The sequence below is a fragment of the Myodes glareolus genome, chromosome 8 (genome assembly GCF_982192425.1).
Source record: "Myodes glareolus chromosome 8, mMyoGla1.1, whole genome shotgun sequence".
NCBI classification, from domain to species: Eukaryota; Metazoa; Chordata; class Mammalia; order Rodentia; family Cricetidae; genus Myodes; species Myodes glareolus.
Window position 1 is genome coordinate 93,165,383 of NC_142033.1, and position 19,145 is coordinate 93,184,527.

The 19,145-nt window shown below is 45.1% G+C and overlaps 1 long non-coding RNA gene across 1 annotated transcript; it reads left to right on the forward strand.

The window, feature by feature from the left end:
- The first annotated feature begins 324 nt into the window (after positions 1-324).
- On the forward strand, positions 325-18,545 carry LOC125401167 (uncharacterized). Its single transcript, XR_007232239.3, has 3 exons — positions 325-786; positions 12,477-12,611; positions 16,678-18,545. It is a non-coding gene; the product is annotated as an uncharacterized LOC125401167 (long non-coding RNA).
- The last annotated feature ends 600 nt before the right edge of the window (positions 18,546-19,145 follow it).

A 19,145-nucleotide genomic window follows, 5' to 3' on the forward strand; every position in this document is an offset into this window, starting at 1 on the left:
CGTGTCCTGCTGACAGAGTTCTGAGACTCCACGGTCCAGCCTGGGGCTCTGCCACTTGAGTGAAGTTCTTCCTGCTCCTGCTGTCCTCCCCGCCCCAACCCATAAAGACACACACGCTCTTGCCCAGGACTCTGCTGTGTCCATGGGTCCCTAGGTTCTTGCTGCACCACCAAGACTGGAGTCCTGAGTTCAGTGTTACCCTTAGGGAAGTGAGGGCTGTTTACCTATCTACGGTAGGAGCCCAGAACTCGGATGCAAATGACTGAACCATTTATAATCTTCCTGGTCTAATCAGGCAGGGGAAGTTCTAAGTTTAAATATAAGCACCCACTTTGAACTTGTGCGGAACTTACTGTAAGAAATACCCGGTATCGCAGCAGGGGTAGATGGCGTACCTCCCAGAGCAAGGATATTCAATGCTAAGTTTCTCACCGCGCTGTTAATGTGCCCTCATCACACTGCGCATGCATGCAATCCCGCATCATAAATAACGGATTTACAAGCTTAACTCCTACTCAGCGAGAGCACACGTGTGGAACGTGGCTGAGTGACTGTCACCGTGAGACCCTCAGCTCCGGCAATGCAGGTTTCCTCAGCCTGAGGCTGGGGCTTCTCAGGGTGGGCTGGAGAAAGCCTCTCCGCCTGGGTCTGACATCTTGCCTAATGAGCAGAAACACTATTTTGGACTTAAGGATCCAGAGCCCCCTGGCCGCAAATCGTGGAGTAAAAGAAGCCAAGCATTAAGGTTTTCCCCAGACACTTATTGACCGGAACGGACTGGAAATGGTAGGGTCTTTGTAAGTGGCAGCAGGGGCTTTGGCGAGACCTGGGGATACAGTGGTAGATGTTTAGTTGCTGTGGCTGCTGCTCCCATATTTCCGGACTGACTTGCTCTGACCTCTCCCCTAACTGCCCGGGGTGGGGGAGGGGCTCTTACGAGATTCTTAGGGGACAGATGGCTCGCTGGTGATGGTGTTGATGGGGGCACACATTTACTTAAGGTCCGTAAATGTCCTAAGTCATCCTCAGAGGAGGAGCTGAGTGGCAACAGACTTCAGGGTGGCAAAGGATGGAAAAGAAAAGACGTATTTTCTTTTGTGTATGCGTGTGTGTAGGTGTGTGCGTGTGTGTATGTGTGTGTGCGGACGTGTGTATGTGTGTGTGACTGTGAGTGCGTACATGTGTATGTGTGTGTATCAAAGAAGAGAGGATAGAAGGTGGGTCTTACCGACTTAGGTGTGCAGAACTATGAGACAGTAAAGAGGCAGACAAGATGTGGCTCAAGTCTTTGCCCAGATGCTCAAGCCTGCCAACAGTTCTGTTACCTTATATTCCTCGACCACCTGTAAGCCCAGAGATGGAGTTCCACTCTGTCCCCTGAGTGGAACTGCACAGACGGACATCTGTCTCACTGGGGGTGTGTGGAGGAGGCCTTCTGAAGAGGAGATCAAGCCCGGGCTGGTTTTCTTCAGCCTGGCTGTCCTTGAAGCACAGTGCCCTCCAGGTAGCTGTGTGCCCAGAGTGAGTGACTTCCCCTTTCTGGATCTTCAAGCAGGAGGTAGAGCACGTGGTGAAGATGTCCTTTTAGGTCAGAGTCACCCTGGTCCTCACACAGGTGGAGGCATGTTGGAGGCAGAGGGGTAGGGAGGAATTGGCAGGAATTCCCCAGATGAGACTGCCAGGTGCCACACAGTTCCCCATGCTGGTGTCACCTGCTCTAAGGGTGTGGGGATGGTGGCTGGTCCTGAAACTGGCATGGAGGTACAGTACAGCCTGTCCTCCGCTCATGCATCTGTGGACCTCTTGAGAGACATGGAGTCTAGTCAGGACTCTTTGACTTGTTTTGTTTTGACTTGTTTTGTGGAGAGAGCTGCCAGTGGGCACCCAACCTGTGGGCAGGCCCAGGGAGATCACCTCTTGCCTAGATATATGATGTACTCAGCCTGTGACTGCAGTACGGCTGTGTATTCTTAACCTGGCTCAGCAGGCTAGCAAACACAGTCTCAAGAGAGTGCCTCGGGGCCTCCCCACACTCCTTCATGCTTATAAAGCCTCACACCTACCAGTGGAGGCAAGAGTGCCCGAGAGAACTGGCTGCCCGTTCTTGTAAGTCGCTTGGTCCGTGTCCTCATTTTATAGACTAGGAAACTAGGCACAGGGCTGGCAGAAGACTTGGCTAGGGTCACATGGACAGTTAGGGACACAGCTGCAGCGGACCCCAAGTCTCTTGACGTCTCTTTAAGCAGATGGAGATGCCGAGAAGGAGGCACGTGGCCTACCACAAGTGGCAACCTGCAGGGTGCCCTGGAGACTCAGGGGTTTCTTTCAAAGTGTGTGTGAGGAAGTGAGAGTGTTGGGCCTCTCTTCATATGGGTGCACCAGAGAAAGTTGTGAAGGGGCAGCCAAGCAGGAAACATGGACTTAAGGATTTTTTTAAACCAGGCATATGAGGGAATAAAAGGAGCTCCGAAGTCCGTTCTCTCAGCAGTTTCACTGCCTCGGGCCAGGCAAATTTCCTCCCAGACCAACAGGCAAAACACCGCAAAGTACTACTAGGTAGTGAAGTGTGAGGACAAAATTCATATTTTCATAATGAAAATTTAGAAGGTTACAGAGTGTTAATAGCTAGGGATGTGGCTTTGTTCTTCGTATTCTTCAATGGCAAAATTATTTTGAATGATGTGACCTGAATGTCTTTGTCTTTGCAAATTAAAAAAAAAGCCAGACCATTAAATTGTAGTGATATTTCATTTGTATTTTAGTAAATAAAGCTTGCTTGAAGATCATAGAGTAAAACAGCCCCATTGGTCAGCCTTACAGGCCAGGCAGTGGTGACACACACCTTTAATCCTAGTAGCTACACTAATTTGCCACAGAAACTGGGCAGCGCATGCTTTTAATCCCAGTGGTGCACGCTTTTAACCCAGCCCTAGAGAGGACTATAAACAGGAGGAGACAGCTCTCAGACACAGTCTCATTCTGAGATTCCTGGAGGCAGGATGGCCGTTTTGTACTGAGGTCGAGGCAGGAGCCAGTGGCTGGCTGTTTGGCTTTTCTGACCTTCATGTCGAACCCCAGTTTCTGTCACTAGGTTTTTATTAGTCGTGCTTTTACTAAATGCTAAATGGAGTGAGTGACTAAAGGGATTCAGGACATGCAGAGCTCAGAGAAACTTCTTCAGCCTTCCTTGGGGGCTGTGACTCATTTCGTATGACTTCCTCCTCAAGGATGGCAAGTCTTTTACAGCTGAGGCCATCGCGTTCCAATGCTCGTCACTTGGCAAGCCAAGAACACGACACACATAGATGGTGCGGTCTACGAGTTGCCATGCGCTGAAAGAGCAGCTCTGACGTCGACAGCCTGTGGCCACAGAGTGTGTCTGACTCAGCGCTAAGAGGGTTCTAAGAGTTCCAAAGAAAAATAGGAGCGGGGAGTTAGGTGAGCGGTGGTGCTGAGGCAGCTTTGGAAATAAACCCATTGGATGGGTTACATTTTGAGTGCTGGAGGACAGAGCTAACAGGCAGAGGGGGCTCGCATGAAGACCCTGACGTGGGTGTGGGGGATGCCCTGGGCTGGCTGGAGATCAGGGTAGCATGGTGGAGAGGTAGTGCAGGAATCTATGTGAGGTATTAGTCTGGGATTCTTCTGTAATGCAGTAGAAAACAGAGACTAACGGAGAACCATGGGTGTGCACGTGAGGAAAGTAGTTGTCTTAAGGTAACTGAATACACGAACACCCTACTTCTCCTATGAGCCCCCTTTAGAGTGACTTCCCGGAAACTGTAGGAAATGAGCTGGACCTATAAGGTTCAGAAGAACCTGGAAGGCATTCCTGGTGGAGGGAAGACAGTGAGGCCAATGTTGGCACTAGGAAGGACTTTGAATATGGAGCCGTGTGTACACTGCACTGGGAAGATGGTTCTGCCTTCTCTGTTTAGCATGCATGGGTAAGGTTGTGCGGAACAGGGTGCCAGGTTTGGAGGACTTCCCATATCTTTCAGCTCAGTACTCCAATCAGTCTGCAGATGTTTTCCTAGAGGTTTCTCTATTCTCTGAGCTACCGGCAGGAGGTGGCAGCTGAGGTCGCCTGGGCTGAGCTATGTTTTGCTGTTTTACTGTCATTTGGATTGCAAGACTGGTGGGACAAACTTTCTGCTCCGGGGACATATCCTGTTAGGTGGAAGAGGAAGGTGCCCCATTTGGGAGATGGAGTACTGAGCTGCTAAGGCCAGGCTTCTCACTTGGCAGTTAAGGAAACAGGACACACTAATTGTGTGAGAACAGACACGGAGACAGAACTTAATCCCCTGGCTTTAAGTCCTGGCCTTTTTCTGTTGGTGTCCCTCACAGTTTCTGTCAAATACATCTATTATTTATTGAGCACATGCTATCTGTCCAGTGCTGTGTTATTCATGGATATGATCTTTACAGTCCTTGACTGGCCTGTGAGGGACACCATCATTATCTAAGTTTGTTCAGACGAGAAATGGATGGCCAAAAAGATCCAGGAATTTTCCCAAAGTCACTTAAACTGTAGTTGGAGCATCAGGATGTGACTTCAAGTCTGCTACCACACCTTTTTCCAAGTATAAGGAGTCCTTTAAAAATTATTTATAAAAATACTCATTCTGGGGACCAGGAACAGAGCTCAGTGGGTAAAAGTGCTGGCCACCAAACCTGATAACCCAAGCTCACTCATTGGGCCCGTGTGAAAAGTCAGGTGTGCTGTCCTCAATCCCAGCAGACAACCCACTTCTATGTGGGGAGGTGAGACTTCAGAAACCTGAAGGGCAACTACCAGAGAAGAGAAATCATATCCAATCAAATAGCAAGAACCTACTTCAAAAGCTGTTTTCTGACTTCACATGTGTGTCACAGTGCATGAGTACTCTCTCCCACACTAAATAAACAAATATTCATTCTACTCTTAAAGGTTTTTTTTATGTGTACGGATGAGCATTTTGATTGCATGTATGTGTGTACCGCTTGTTTGCCTAGTGCCCGTGGAGGCCAGGAGAGGGAGCTGTATTCTTGATGTAGGAGGGTCTTCTGTCTATTTGTTACTTTCATTGGTCAAATAAAGAAACTGCCTTGGTCTTTCAATAGGCCAGCCCTTAGGTGGGTGGAGTAGATAGAACAGAATGCTGGGAGAAAGAAAGCAGAATCAGGCAGACACCATGAAGCTCCAGCCCTAGATGGACATAGGGTAGAATCTTTTCAATAAGCCACAACCCCATGGTGATACACAGATTACTAGATATGGGTTAAAGTAAGATGTGAGAGTTAGGCAAGAAGAGGCTAGAGCTAATGGCCCAGGCAGTGTTTAAAGGAATACAGTTTCTGTGCAATTATTTCGGGTGTAAACTAGCCGGGTAGCTGGGTGGCAGGAAGCAGCCTGCCACTCCTTTTACATATTCCCACAAACTGAAGTTACACATGGTTGTGAGCTACCATGTGGGTGCTAGGAGCAGAAAAAGAAAACCTAGTCCTTAGAAAGAGCAGCAAATGCTCTTAGCTCCCGAGCTGTCTCTCCAGTTCCTCATTCTAGTTTTAGCCTGTAGATCTGTTAGAGGAGATCTTTAAAGAGCTTGGCAGTTCCTTGGAAAGGGCTTTTATAGTGGCATATTATTTGTATTTTAATAAATCAATCTTTCCTGAAGACCAGAGGCAAAGCTAAAGCCACTAGAGGTCAGGTAGGGGTGACACACACCTTTAATCCAATGGTTTAGGAGACAGAGGCAGATGGATCTCTGTGAGTTCAAGGCCACCTTGGACTATACAAGATCAAAGCAGAAACAAATCCAGGTGGTGGTGCCTTGTAACATGAGGGCCGGCTTGTTGGGGTTTCTGTCCAGCCCAGTACCCCAACAGCCGGCAAGCAACAAAGAAAATCACACACAGGACTCCATAAGGTTATAAACTGATTGGTCCATTAGGTCAGGCTTCTTGTTAACTCTTATAACATATATTACCCCATTATCCTTATCTATGTTAGCCACATGGGCTCAGTACCTTTCTCAGTGTGACAGCTTACATGTTGCCTCTTTGGTGGTCTGCGCAGGAATGGCTGAGAGAGAGCTTCTGCTTCCAGAATACTCCCAGTCTCTTTGCTCCACCCCTACTTCCTGTCTGGCTTTCCTGCCTATACTGCCTGCCTGGCCAATCAGCGTTTTATTAAAATATGATTGACAGAATACAGATAATTCTCCCGCACCAATGCCTCATGTTTAATCCAGCCCAGAGGGAATAGAAAATGGGAGGAGAGAGAGGTTCAGTCTGCTTAGTTCATGGTCGTCCAGCCTTGGTAGAGGTAAGATCTCTCTAGTGGCTTGGCTGCTTTGCTTTACTGGTTTTCAGGTTGAACTCCAATTCCTATCTCTGAGTTTTTATTATTTGTGCTACAGGCTTTCATTTTAATAACCAGCACCCATAGTATTATGGAAGACATACAATTTGAAAGTGGCTACTAGAACACCTGGCTCAGATTCTTCTACTTCTTGAATTTATTTTATATTCAATAACATACATAGGCCATCCGTGTTCAGTTCACCAGTTTGGGCAACCATGTTTGCCTTTGTGATCAAACCATGTACAGAACATCCCAGAGAACCCATTTGCATCCCTTTAGGTCCCTATCCTCCTGCCCTACAATGATTTGTTATATTTTAGCATTTTAGATTTCTTTGATTTTATCTAAATGTAATCATATTATGTCTCTTTTATGTTCAACTTCTTATACTCAAAAGAATGCTTCTGTGAGTTGCTCAGGTTGTTGCATGTATCGATAATTATTTTCCTTTTGATTTGTTTTCTGCTATAATGGTACGCCATCAGTTTCTTCCCCATTGTCTTATATTTGGCTATTTGTGTAGTTATACTTATGTAGATATTTGTGTTTATAGTTACATTTGTGTACTTTCTGGGCTTCAGCTATTATGACTACAGTTGTTGTCAATATTTTCATATAAATCTTTTGGTGGTTTCTGCTTTTATTTTTGTTGTGTAAATGCCCACCAGTAAGTTTCTAACGACTTAGAAAAAGCCAAGTACAAGCAGCTGACCCTTTTGCGCTCACACCATGTGACGTGAGTTTCACATACTCCTCATTGTTTTCGACACTTCACATTGTCACTGTTTTCACTTATTCGTGCTGCTCGGCATGATGTCATGGCTTTCATTTGCATTTCTGTGATGCTGTTGAGTTCATTTTCATATTTAACTAGTCCTTGTGTCCTTCAATACCTTTCCCCTACTTTAAAAATAGAATTGTGGGTTCTCACAATCTTAATCAGAAGGCACTTGATATCTACCCTGGATGCATGTTCAATCTTAGAGACATACACTGAAAATATTTTTCACAGTCTGTGGGTTGCCAATTTAATTCTCTAATAGTATCTTTGGGTGCCTGGGACTATTTATTTTGATAATGTTCTAATTAGTGTGCTTTTAGAACAAACTCCCCCCCCTTTTTGTGGCTTCAAATAGTAACATTTCTTTGGCTTGTGAGCCTTGGTATGGAGAGCTTATGGCTTATCTCTGTCCTCTTTGGTGCAACCAAAGGTTAGGAACTGAAGTTGTCAGAAAGCTTGGCACTTACATGCCCAGCAATAGATATTGTCAACTTAGACCACAGCAGGATCAATTTACAGGAATTCCCACCATGGCTTCTTCATGAGGTTGGGTTCAGAGGGTGAGTACACCCCAAGAAAGGGACAGAGGGAGTCAGGTGACACCTGTGTCCCTGCTCTGGCTTTGCTGTACCAGTCACATAGTAGCACATACCCTTCATTGTGTGGAGAAGCTGCAAGCTTGCCTTGGCTCTTGAGGATGGGTGGTGGGCTGGTATTTCTCAGCAGGGGGATAGCCAAGTTTTGGCAGAGCACATGAACTGTTGGCTCACTTTACAAAACAGATTTTCCCTAGGTGAGCTGTATTACACCAATTTATTCTTTATTGGTTAATGATTTTTGTATCCCACCTAAAATATCTTTATCCATCTTAAAATTTAATGTTATCCTTTCAAAGTTAGCTGATTCTAGCTTTTATGATCAGTGTATGTTCCACTTCTGTTAAATTAATTGCTGTATGAAAAGTGGAATTGAGGTTATTAAAAAGAAAGTTTGTTCTTATAACTCTGGTCCAGCACCATTGCCAGAACAACTTTCCTATCAATTGATCACATGTGTTGTCTTGGTTACTATCCTATTGCTGTGAAGAGACGCCATGACCAAGGCAATTCTTACATGAGAAAACATTTAACTGGGGCTTGCTTACAGTTTCAGAGGCTTAGCCCATGATCATCATGGCAAGGAACAATCACATGGTGCTAGAGAAGCAGCTGGAAGCTACATCTTAGTCCTCAGGCAGAGGAAGAAGGAGACACTGGGTCTGGCTTGGACTTTTTAAATCTCAAAACTCACTCCCAATGACAGACTTCCTCCAACAAGGGCACACCTACGTGAACAAGGCCACACCTCCTATTGCTTCTCAAGTAGTGCCACTTTCTGATGACTAAACCTATGAGCCTGTGGGAGCCATTCTTATCCAGATCACCACATTCTCCTCCTGGTTCCCATAAGCTTATAGTCATATCATATGCAAAATGCATTCAGTACAACTTCGAAAGTCCCCATAGTCTATTACAGTCTCAACAAAGTTTAAAAGTCCAAAATTCAAAGTCTCTTCTGAGACTCATGGCAATCTCTTAACTGTAAACCCCAGTACAATCAAAATTTTAAAAAAGCAGACCATTTATTTCAAACATACTATGACACAGAATATATGTTACCATTCCAAAAGGGAGGAAAGGAAGCATAGTGAGGAAATACTGTGTCAAAGCAAGACTGAACACCGTCAGGACAAAGTTCAAATTTAGCATTCCCATATCTGATGTCAATGTATTCTTCACTTCTCCAATTGCTTTCATCTCTGTTGACTGCAACACACTTTTGTCTTGGGGCTGATTCCATACCTAGTCTGTAACTTTCCTCAGTGGGTGTCCCAAGACTTTGGCATATTCGATATCCTGGGGTTTCCAAAGTAATTGAGGTTTCACAAGCTACACAGCTTTACTTTATGGTCCCTTTGGGACTCCATGAAGGGACAACCCTGACACACACTAGGCCTCAGCAGCTTTCCTTAGTGGTTGTGGAAGATTACACAACCCCTGCCTTATATTCTTGCTCTAAAGCCAGGCCCATGTGGCTGGGGCTGCCAAGTTCTGTTACTTGCTGTGACTGGCACATGCCCCCTCTTTCAGTTACATTTGCATAATATTTATGTTGTTGATGGTTTCATTCACTGCTTAAGCCTTTCCTTAATTCTTTTTTTACAAGTTGGAAGCTTAGCTGGATGGAGTCTTGCACTGAGGTCACCATTTCCCTTATTCTACTTAGTATCAGGCTTTTTATCCCCCTGAGCACAAGACTAGGCTCCATTTCACTTCCTGGTACTCCTTTTCTCCTCCAACTGTACATTTTTCATTTTCCCTTGCTCAGCTTGCTCCTTTTTATTATAGATTTGTATAAGATTGGTCACTAATAACCACACGACATAGTCAATACTAGGCTGTCTTGAAATCTCCTCTACCAACACCATTAATTCAAAACTCTTCAATTTAGCTTCAGGCAGATTTTTTTTTCTTGAAGAAGGGCAGAGGAAGCATCCAGAATCTTTGCCAAAATAGCCTAGGAACTCTCTCTAGATCACTTACTAATAATCTTCCTCTCTCAAACTTCTTGAGCAGGGCCATCATAATCTACATTGCTCTCAGCACTACTGCCTTCCATGCTCCTACTAGTATGTACCATTAAGCTTTGCTTAAAATGTTCAACTGTTTTTCTAATCCAAAGTCCCAGAGTACATCTTCTGCCCACAGCAGCATGGTCAGGCCTGTAGCAGAAAATACCAGCTTCTGTCTTAGTCACTGTTCTATTGCTGTGAAGAGACACCATGACCAAGGCAACTATTTATTAAAGAAAGCTTTTAATCAGGGGCTTGCTTACATTTTCAGAGGTTTAGTCTGATATCCTCATGACAGGGAGCATGGTGGTACACATGGTGCTGGAGAAGCAGTTGGGTACTACATCCTGATCCACAGTCAGAGGAGGAGGGAGACACTGGGCCTGACTTGGGCTTTTGAAATCCCAAAGCTCACTGCACAGTGACAGACTTCCTCCAATAAGGGCACACCTACTTCAGCAAGGTCTTCTAATCCTTCTCAAGTAGTGCCAGCCTCTGACGACTGAGCATTAAAATAAATACATGAGCCTATGGGGCCATTCTTATTCAAACAACCACATGTATATAGGTTGAATTATAGAATCCCAGCCTGGTTCTGTTGACTTGTCTCTGATGTCTCATGTCCCATGCATTTTTACACCAATGTCACACTACAAATCTCTGGTAAGGTTTGACATCATGTGGCATGAGTCCTCCCACTTTGTCACTTTTTGATAGTCTGTGCCCATAAAACTTCAGCTATAGATTACACACTATTTTTTCAAAAAGCCCTGCTGTAATTTTGGTTGGAATGGCATAGAATATATAGATCCATTTAGAAAGAGGATCATTAAAAAATTTTATTAATTCATGAATATTGTATTATCTCTTAACATGCTTATCTCTTATTTCTTTCTGTAACTTATTTGTATTCTATTTGTAAATAGGTCTTGTTGTAGAACACTGTACTCTGTAAACAAAAGAGCTTCCATCTTCATCAGTTGAGCTATGTCTTGTTGCATGAGCCCATTTAAGAGTGAACCTGTTGACTATTAGCATTTCCTCAGAGAAGGAAGGTGTGGAAAGTTCATTGGACCTTCACTTGGAAGTCCAGTTGTTCCTCCCAGCTATTTGTATGCAATTCTGCTCTAATTGCACATAGTCATGGGGTTTCCAGAGGTGCTGGAGTATATAGGGTGATGAAGAATGATTGAAAGGGGAGCTCCTCTGTGGCAATGGGGGAGCTGGGTACAGACATTCCAGAGCAGCTGCTTTAGGGTCCCTCACTCCTTCCTGCAGCCGTGCACCCATGTTCTTTAAGTAAGGCTAACATGGCCCTTGGTTCACCAGGGTGAATTCTAATGAACTCTACTCTGATGTATCCTTGGGATTGTCCAAAGAGGCAGTAGACATTGTTTGTACATCTCCAGGGCAGGACTTTCACAGTAGACTTGTAAACATTTAGTGCTTTTTGTAAATGGAAATTAAATTTTCTTTTTAAAATATGTGTGTGTGTGTGTGTGTGTGATGTGATGTGATATATATATGTATGGGTAAGTGTGTGATGTGATATGTAGTATATGTGTATCATGTGACATGTGCATGCATATGTTGTGAGCTGATATGTGATGTGTCTGCATGTATGATGTGATATGTGAATGTATGTGTGTGATGTGATATGTGGTATGTGTATATGATATAATATGTGGTGTGTGCATGTGTATGATAGGATTTATGCATGGATGCATGTGATGTGATATATAGTATGTATGTATATGATGTAATGTATGGTGTGTGTGCATGTATGTATGATGTTATATGTGGTATGTGTGTGTGTATAATGTGATATATGCATGGATGTGTGTGGTGTGATATGTAGTATGTGTGTGCATGATGTGATATGTGTATATATGTATGTGATATGATATATGGTGTATGTGTATGATGTGATGTGTAGTGTGTGCATGTATGAAGTGAAGTGTGGTGTGTGTGTTAGTATATGATGTGGTATGTGTTTAATGTGATGTGTGTGTATGATGTGATGTATGCATGTATGTGTGTATGTATGTGTGTGTGTGTGTGTGTGTGTGTGTGTACAGATGTGGTTTCGGTTAGGTTTACCATTTCAGTGTTTGTCATGGTTGTCCTTTGTTCTTGCTTCCTTTTTCTAATACTTTATTTTAAGGTAAATAAGCATTTTTTTAGTATTGTGTTTTGTCTGCTCCATTGCCTGCTTCTGCAGTTGTGTTATTTTATAGTGTTTATTCTTTAGAAATTAAACCAAGTGATGTGGTCTGGTTTTGAGCATACTCACAGGTCGTCTGAGCGGTGCAGATGTGTCCCTGACTCTTGGTTCTTGGGCTTTTGTTTCCATCTATGCTCTGCGTATGCCACAAGCCTATAGTGTATAGTCATTTTTACTTTCGAGAGGAACTTTTCCAGATGTTAAAAATTACATACAGGTGTGTGTGTGGAGAGAGAGAGAGAGAGGGAGAGAGAGAGAGAGAGAGAGAGAGAGAGAGAGAGAGAGAGAGAGAGAGGAAGAAGAAGAAGAAGAAGAAGAGAAAGAGAGAAAGAGGAAGTGAAAGAGACAAAGAAATAAGATATGTAGATAGATAGATGGATAGATAGATAGATAGATAGATAGATAGATATAGAGATATTTTCCCTTGTATTTATCTATGTGGGTTCACTGAGTCTCTTTTAAAAAATAAGAAAATATATTTGCCCTTCTAACTTCCTCTTTTCTGTCTTAGATTCACTTTCCTCCCACTTCAGACAAGTTGAGGAAACATTAAGACTTTCCCTCTACCCTCTGAACAATGGAAAGAGTCTAGAAAAGCACGCCGTAGTGGCTGACCACATGGCTGGCTGCCCCTCTCTGTTTTAAGGTATCCTCTTTGTTTTTCAGTTTGCCCTAGATTCTTGTATCCTGAGAGTCCTCTATCTTGTCATTCCGAGGATGGATGGCAGATGCTGTGTATCTGGTGGAACTGAAGGTACCTGGGAGGGATTTCTCTTGGACTTTCTGTCCCAGCTCTAGCTCAGTCTTCTGCTTGGAGAAGGCACTGTCTACCCCAGGGTGATCCTTCTCGGTCTCCTAGCCTCTGCTGGCCGTTGGCACAGCACCTCTGTGCACTAGATGAAAACAGTGGGGAGGTTGATGAGGTTCTGCCCTGAGCTCTGCTGTGCCCCAGATATGAGGCTAATATGCTCACTGCTGTAAATCTGTTAAATGTTTGGTGGAGTTCTCCTTTACCCCATCCACCAGTCACCATTTCTGCTCCTTTGCCTGTGAGAAGACCATGGCTCTTCTTGCTGGGAAGTGACCATTGATTGTTTTTCTGCTCCTATGCGTCCTTTCCAATTTTGTACTTCTGCTGGCCTCTTCTTGTGCAGGTGGAGGCTGCAATCCTTGTGACTTTCCACATCCTGACGTGGACTCAGTTCTTGCCACTTTTATTTAAATTCTCCCTCCAATGCTCAGGGTTTTGTCAATGCAGTTGGAAAACAGGAGGATCTGGGTGGTTCTGGCTCAGAATCCCCACTCCCTCCCTGCGCTAATGGCTTTTGATTGAATAAGATTAGAATTTCTGATTTTTTCTGTCTTATATAGGATTTCTATTGCTGTGAAGAGACAACCATGACCCTAGCAACTCTTACCAAGGAAAACCTTTATTTGGGGCTGGTTTGCAATTTTGGGGGTTCAGTCCATTATCATTGTGGTGGGAAGCATGGTGGCATGCAGGCAGACATGGTGTTGGAGAAGGAGCTGAGAGTTCTACATCCAGATCAGCAGACAGCAAAAAGTGAATGCCATGGTAGACCTGGGTTGAGTCTCTGAGACCTCAAAGCCTGCCACCTAGTGACTTACTCCAACAAAGCCACACCTACTCTGACAAAACCACACCTCCTAATAGTGCCACTCCCTATGTGCCTATTGGAGCCATTTTTATTCAAACCACCACATTCTACTCCCTGGACCCTATCGGCTTGTAGTCATATCACAATGCAAAATGCATTTAGTCCAACTTAAAAAGTCCCCATAGTCTATGACAGTCTCAAACCTGTTTAAAAGTTCAAAATCTGTTCTAGACTCAAGCAATCGTTTACTGTCATCTCCTGTAAAATCAAACTAAAAAAGCAGATAACATACTTCCAATATATAAGGGCACAAGATACACATCGCCTTTCAAAAAAGGAAGAAAAGGAGCATAGTGAGGAAACACTGGATCAAAGCAAGATGGAAAATCAGCTGGGCAAACTCCAAACTCTGCATCTCCGCGTCTGATGTCAAAGCGCTCTTCAGATCTCCATCTCCTTTCAGCTTTGTTGACGGCAGCACACTTCTTTCTCTTGGGCTGGTTCCACTCCCTGTTAGCGGCTCTCCTCAGCAGGGATCCCACAGCTCTGGCATCTCCAGCATCTTGGGGTCTCCAAGGCAATCCAGGCTTCACCTTCACAGCTTCATGCAATGGTGTCTCTGGTCCTCCATTCAGGGACACCCCTGACATATCCCTGGCCTCAGCAGCTTTCCTTAATCATGGAGGCAAATTCCATAATGCTTTTCTTCTATCCTTGACTCTAAAGCCAGAACCACGTGGCTGAAGCTGCCAAGTTCTGCTTGCTGGGCCTGAAACATGGACCTCTTGTTCAATTATATCTTCAACAACTTTCTGTTTTCTATGGTTTTCTTTACCGCCTAACCTTGGGTGTCCTGAAAGTTGATCTGCAGACCACCCTTGTATTGAACTTAGAGGTCTGCCTGTCTCTGCTTCTGGAGTGCTGGGATTAAAGGAGTCACCACCACACTCAGCTCTGAGTTTTTCTTGAATTCTGTTTCACAAGTTGGGAGCTTAGCTGGATGGGATCTTTCCCTGAGGTCGCCGCTCGTTTATTCCCATTAACATCAGACTTTCCTGATGTGGGAGAATTGTCTGTATTCTGTCAATCATATTTTAATAAAACGCTGATTGGCCAGGCAGGCAGTATAGGCGGGAAAACCAGACAGGAAGTAGAGGTGATGCAATGAGAACAGGAGAATTCTGGGAAGCAGAGAAGTTCCTCAGCCACTTCTGCGCAGATCACTGAAGAGGCAACATGTAAGCTGTCACAGCTGAGAAAGGTACGGAGCCATGTGCTAAAGTAGATAAGGATAATGGGGTAACATAAATTATAAGAGTTAACAAGAAGCCTGACCTAATGGGCCAATCAGTTTATAACCTTATGGAGTCCTGTGTGTAATTTCTCTTTGGGATTTGCCGGCTGTTGGGGTACCGGGCGGGACGGAAACCCCAACAAGCCGGCCCTCATGTTACACTTTCCTTTAATTTGTTTATCTCCTTGAACATAGGGTTTAGCTCCATCCCAAATCCTGATAGCCCTTTTCTCCTTGAATTGTACATTTCATGCATTTTTCCTTGTTCATCTTGCTCCTTTTCATTATAGATCTTCGTAAGAGTGAACAGTAATAACCACATGACAGAGTCAATACTAGGCTGTTCTGAAATCTCCTCTGTCAATTCAACTAATTCAAAACTCTTCAAGTTAGCCTCGGGCAGATCTTTTGGACAAGGGCAGAAAACAGACACATTCTTCACCAAACTATCACAAGAACAATCTCTAGGACACATATTCATTTTTTTCTCCTCTGAAACCTCTCGAGCCACACCCCCACAGCTCAAGTCATCCCCAGCACCACGGTCTTCCATGCTCCGATGATGAGTACGGTCCTTAAGCGCCACTTAAGCCATTCAACTTCTAATCCAAAGTTCCAAAGTCCACATTCCTTCAGAAAAACAAACAAGCAAAAACAAACAAACAAACAAACAAACACCCCCTCCCCCAATCGGGCCCATCACAGCAATATCCCAGTCCTTGGTTCCAGCTCCTGTCTTAGGGTTTCTATTGCTGTGAGGAAACACCATGACTATGGTAACTCTTATAAAGGAAAAGATTTCATTGAGGCTGGCTTACAACTTCAGAGGTTTAGTCCATTGTCATTGCGGCCGGAAGCAGGGCAGTGTGCAGGTAGACAGGCTGCGGAGAGTTTTACTTTCTGATTGGCAGATAGTAGGAAGTGAATGTTACACTAGACCTGACTTGAGCATTGACGATCTCAAAGCCCACCCCCTAGTGACTTACTTCCTCCAACAAAGCCACACCTACTCTAAGGCCACACCTCCTAATAGTGCCACTATTAGGCACTTAATATTAATAATATTAATATTAAGGTATTAGGGCCTTTTTTATTCAAACCATCACACCTTCCCTTGAGAGCACTTATGTGACTCTTCAGAACCCAGTAATGGGGTTTCTGTTGGATGTCTGCTTTCAGTGATCCAGAGACATCTGGCTTGCGTCTTCCCATGCTCTTCAGAGCATAATACAACATTCCCACTGCAGTGAGTATCTCAGACAAACTGTAAGAAGGTTTTAAAGCCAGTGACATGGGGCCTTAGAGATGGCAAGTGAGAGCAGGGAGAGGAGACAGTGTGGGGCGGTTAGGAAGCTGCTAGCATTCACTTGGTATCCGCCTTGAGCCAGCCTTCCTCCCTCTCATCTTTGTGGCAATTCCTTGAAGAAGGTTTTCAGTTAACACATAAGGAAGCGGAGGCCAGCAGAGGATTTGAAGTCAGAGATGGCTCACTCCAAAATTCAGATCTTCCCTAGCCCAAATCCCAGAAGAAGGTGAGGTGTAGGGCAGATGTCTGCATCAGCGTGGGGTGACCTGACTCTTCAGGCCCCAGCCACAGGCTCAGAAGCAGCAGTGGTTTCTACAGCTTCTCAGACCTCTGTTCCTCCTATCAGGACCCCTCCAGTTCATAGTCTAACCCTACGACTTCCCAGTCTAATCTTGTGTGTGTTGCTCACCTCAGCAGTTGGTTCACCTTTGCCCCCACCACCCCCTCCCCCATCACTACGTCTCTTCAAACACATTTCCCTGACCTTTTACAGATGCTCCTGTGAGAGGCTGAGAGCAGCTCTTCCCCAGCTGGATTTATAGAAATGGACAGAGAGCAGAGAACAGCCCCCATCCCTTCCCAGCTTCCCCCGCCCCACGCCTCACAAACCTGTCTCCATGCTGGCGGCCTCCTCACCGGCAGCCTCTTCGCCTGGCGCTGTGGCACATGTGGGAGAAGCGGAGTGTAACCAGTCAACGGCGGATCTCTTCTGTCGGTGGGAAGGGCATTTCAAACTTGCTCATACCAACTTGGCACTTTGGGATTTGTCGGCGTCCGTCGATAGGAGGCAACAGTGGAGTCACAGCTCAAATGGGAACAGAGTTTGTCTCATTCAGGTTTTGAGACCCCCCAGTGGCTCTCCAGGTGACTGCCCAGCTGGGATGTAATAATGCTGGGTGTGGGTGTGTGTGTGGAGGACCAGTATCCTCTCTTTCAAATACTACTTCCTTAATAATAGCTGTGCTTCGGGCTGTCATATCCCCCACTACCACCTCATGAAGGGGATATTTCCAGGGCTCAAGCAGTTAGCAGGTGGTCACTGGGGCTTGAACCCAAGACTTTGAAGTCTAGGTAGGAGATTAATCTCTTTGCCAGGTGTCTTTTCACTCAGCAGTTGGGGTACTGCACCATCAGATGTGACCCTTGAGTACCCTGAAGGCTGCTAGTCAGCCACACACCCCTCTTCCTTTTTCTTACTGGGATCAGGATCACACTAGATCTCCTAGACTCTCTTAGAGTGGGTGTGGTTATGTGACCGAGGGCTAGCCAATGCACAGTGAGCAAGAGTGTCAACCCCCTCCATTTCCCCAAAGTGTGAATCTCAGGGCCCTCTCTCTTCAGGCAGGGCTGAACCGGCAGACAGCGATTTCCGGGACAGCCTGGGGATTCAGGCTCTGAGAACAGCTAGTTCTCAAGTCAAAAGGAGGCTTGGTCCCCGCGCCACCATCTTTCTCTTCCTCCAGACACCAACAGTATATTCTTACTGGCTTAACCTACTTAGATATGAAGGCTTATCAGCTGTAACAATTAATGTTATCTTAGGCAATGTAACTAGCACCTTCCAGGAAGGAATGGAAAGCCACCAAGGAACTGAAGAAGCAGACCTGTGATTAACTGTTTGGAGTGATGGGCCGGGCAAGCCTGGTCTTTGCTGTTACAGGGATTCAGGTTTGGACACAGGCTTCATCATAGCCTACTCGAGAGAGTCAGAATATCGAAGTTTTTTTTTTTTTTTTGTAAATTAGCTGATTTCTGGAAGTTATAATGATGCATCTTTCTTAATGGTTTTAGTTCATTTAACAAATTTTATTCAACACACCATCCTAGTGACTCTTCTAGATGCTGGAGAGAATAAACAAAACAAAACAAAACAAAACTCCAAACACCAGCAAGCAGTGGGCAAATCTCTGCTTAAAAAATAGCTTAGGTGAGGTAGTGCTATTTGGGGGTAGGGACAAGAGTGAATGAACAAATGCACTAGCTTCTGACTAATGACACAGAGAACCGATAAAGAGAATAAGAGGGCAAGAAGGCCAGCTTGGCAGAGAGGAGGTGCCTCTGGTTAAGGATATTTGATCACAGACTTGAAGCGTGTGGAGGAGTAACAGCAAGTAGAGAGATGGGCAGGTTTAAAGGTACCTGTGACATACAGGCTGAGCAGAGGGGAGGCTGTGATGGGGAGGGCAAGAAGCAGTGGGTGGCGGTGAGCATCCAGCACTCTGCCCGCGTGGATGTTAGAGTTCTTTCTTCTCACCCTCTAGGCCCTCTTCCTCCCTCCAGAATCGATCAATGGCTTCTTACTTCCTGGGAAAGTCCTTATTGCTAAAGACAAACCACAAAATTAATAAAAATTAAAACAAACCACCTATAAAATTTCTTTACTACATGGCCCGTGTCTGAATTCCACCCAGAGGCTTTATCCCTGGAGTCCAAGGCTCTGGGCTCCTTCATCAAACAGGTATTTCTGGCCCAGGCTGCTAGGGTCAGCTCTTTTGGAAATCATATCTTAGAAGGGTTGATGCAAGAGTCGCTGAGGTGAGGAGGGGAGAAAGTACTGAGATGCAGGTGTCTGGACATGGTGCCGTGAAGACTAAGTGAAGGCTGGGTGGTACTCTTGCTTCATAGCTCCTCAGTGTCTCAACTTGAGGTGTGAGTCAGAGGAACTCCGTCTGTAGATCTCACCGATGCCAAGAAAGGCTTGCTCACCACTTACAAGGTTATTTAGTGTTGAAAGAGATGACCGCTACCCTCAACCTGTTACTACAGCCCAGGGGAGAGAGCTCCACAGATGTCAAAGGTCAAGTATGCCCCTACCTCCTGTGTGCTCCTCTGTCAAAATGCCCACTGTCAGCCCTCTTGATTCTAGCCAACAGAGGCAACTCTGTTTCAAGAAATCGGTGAATTGATTGAATGATATTTATTCATCCCAGTGATTCTTCTGCCTCTGGAGAGGTAAAAACA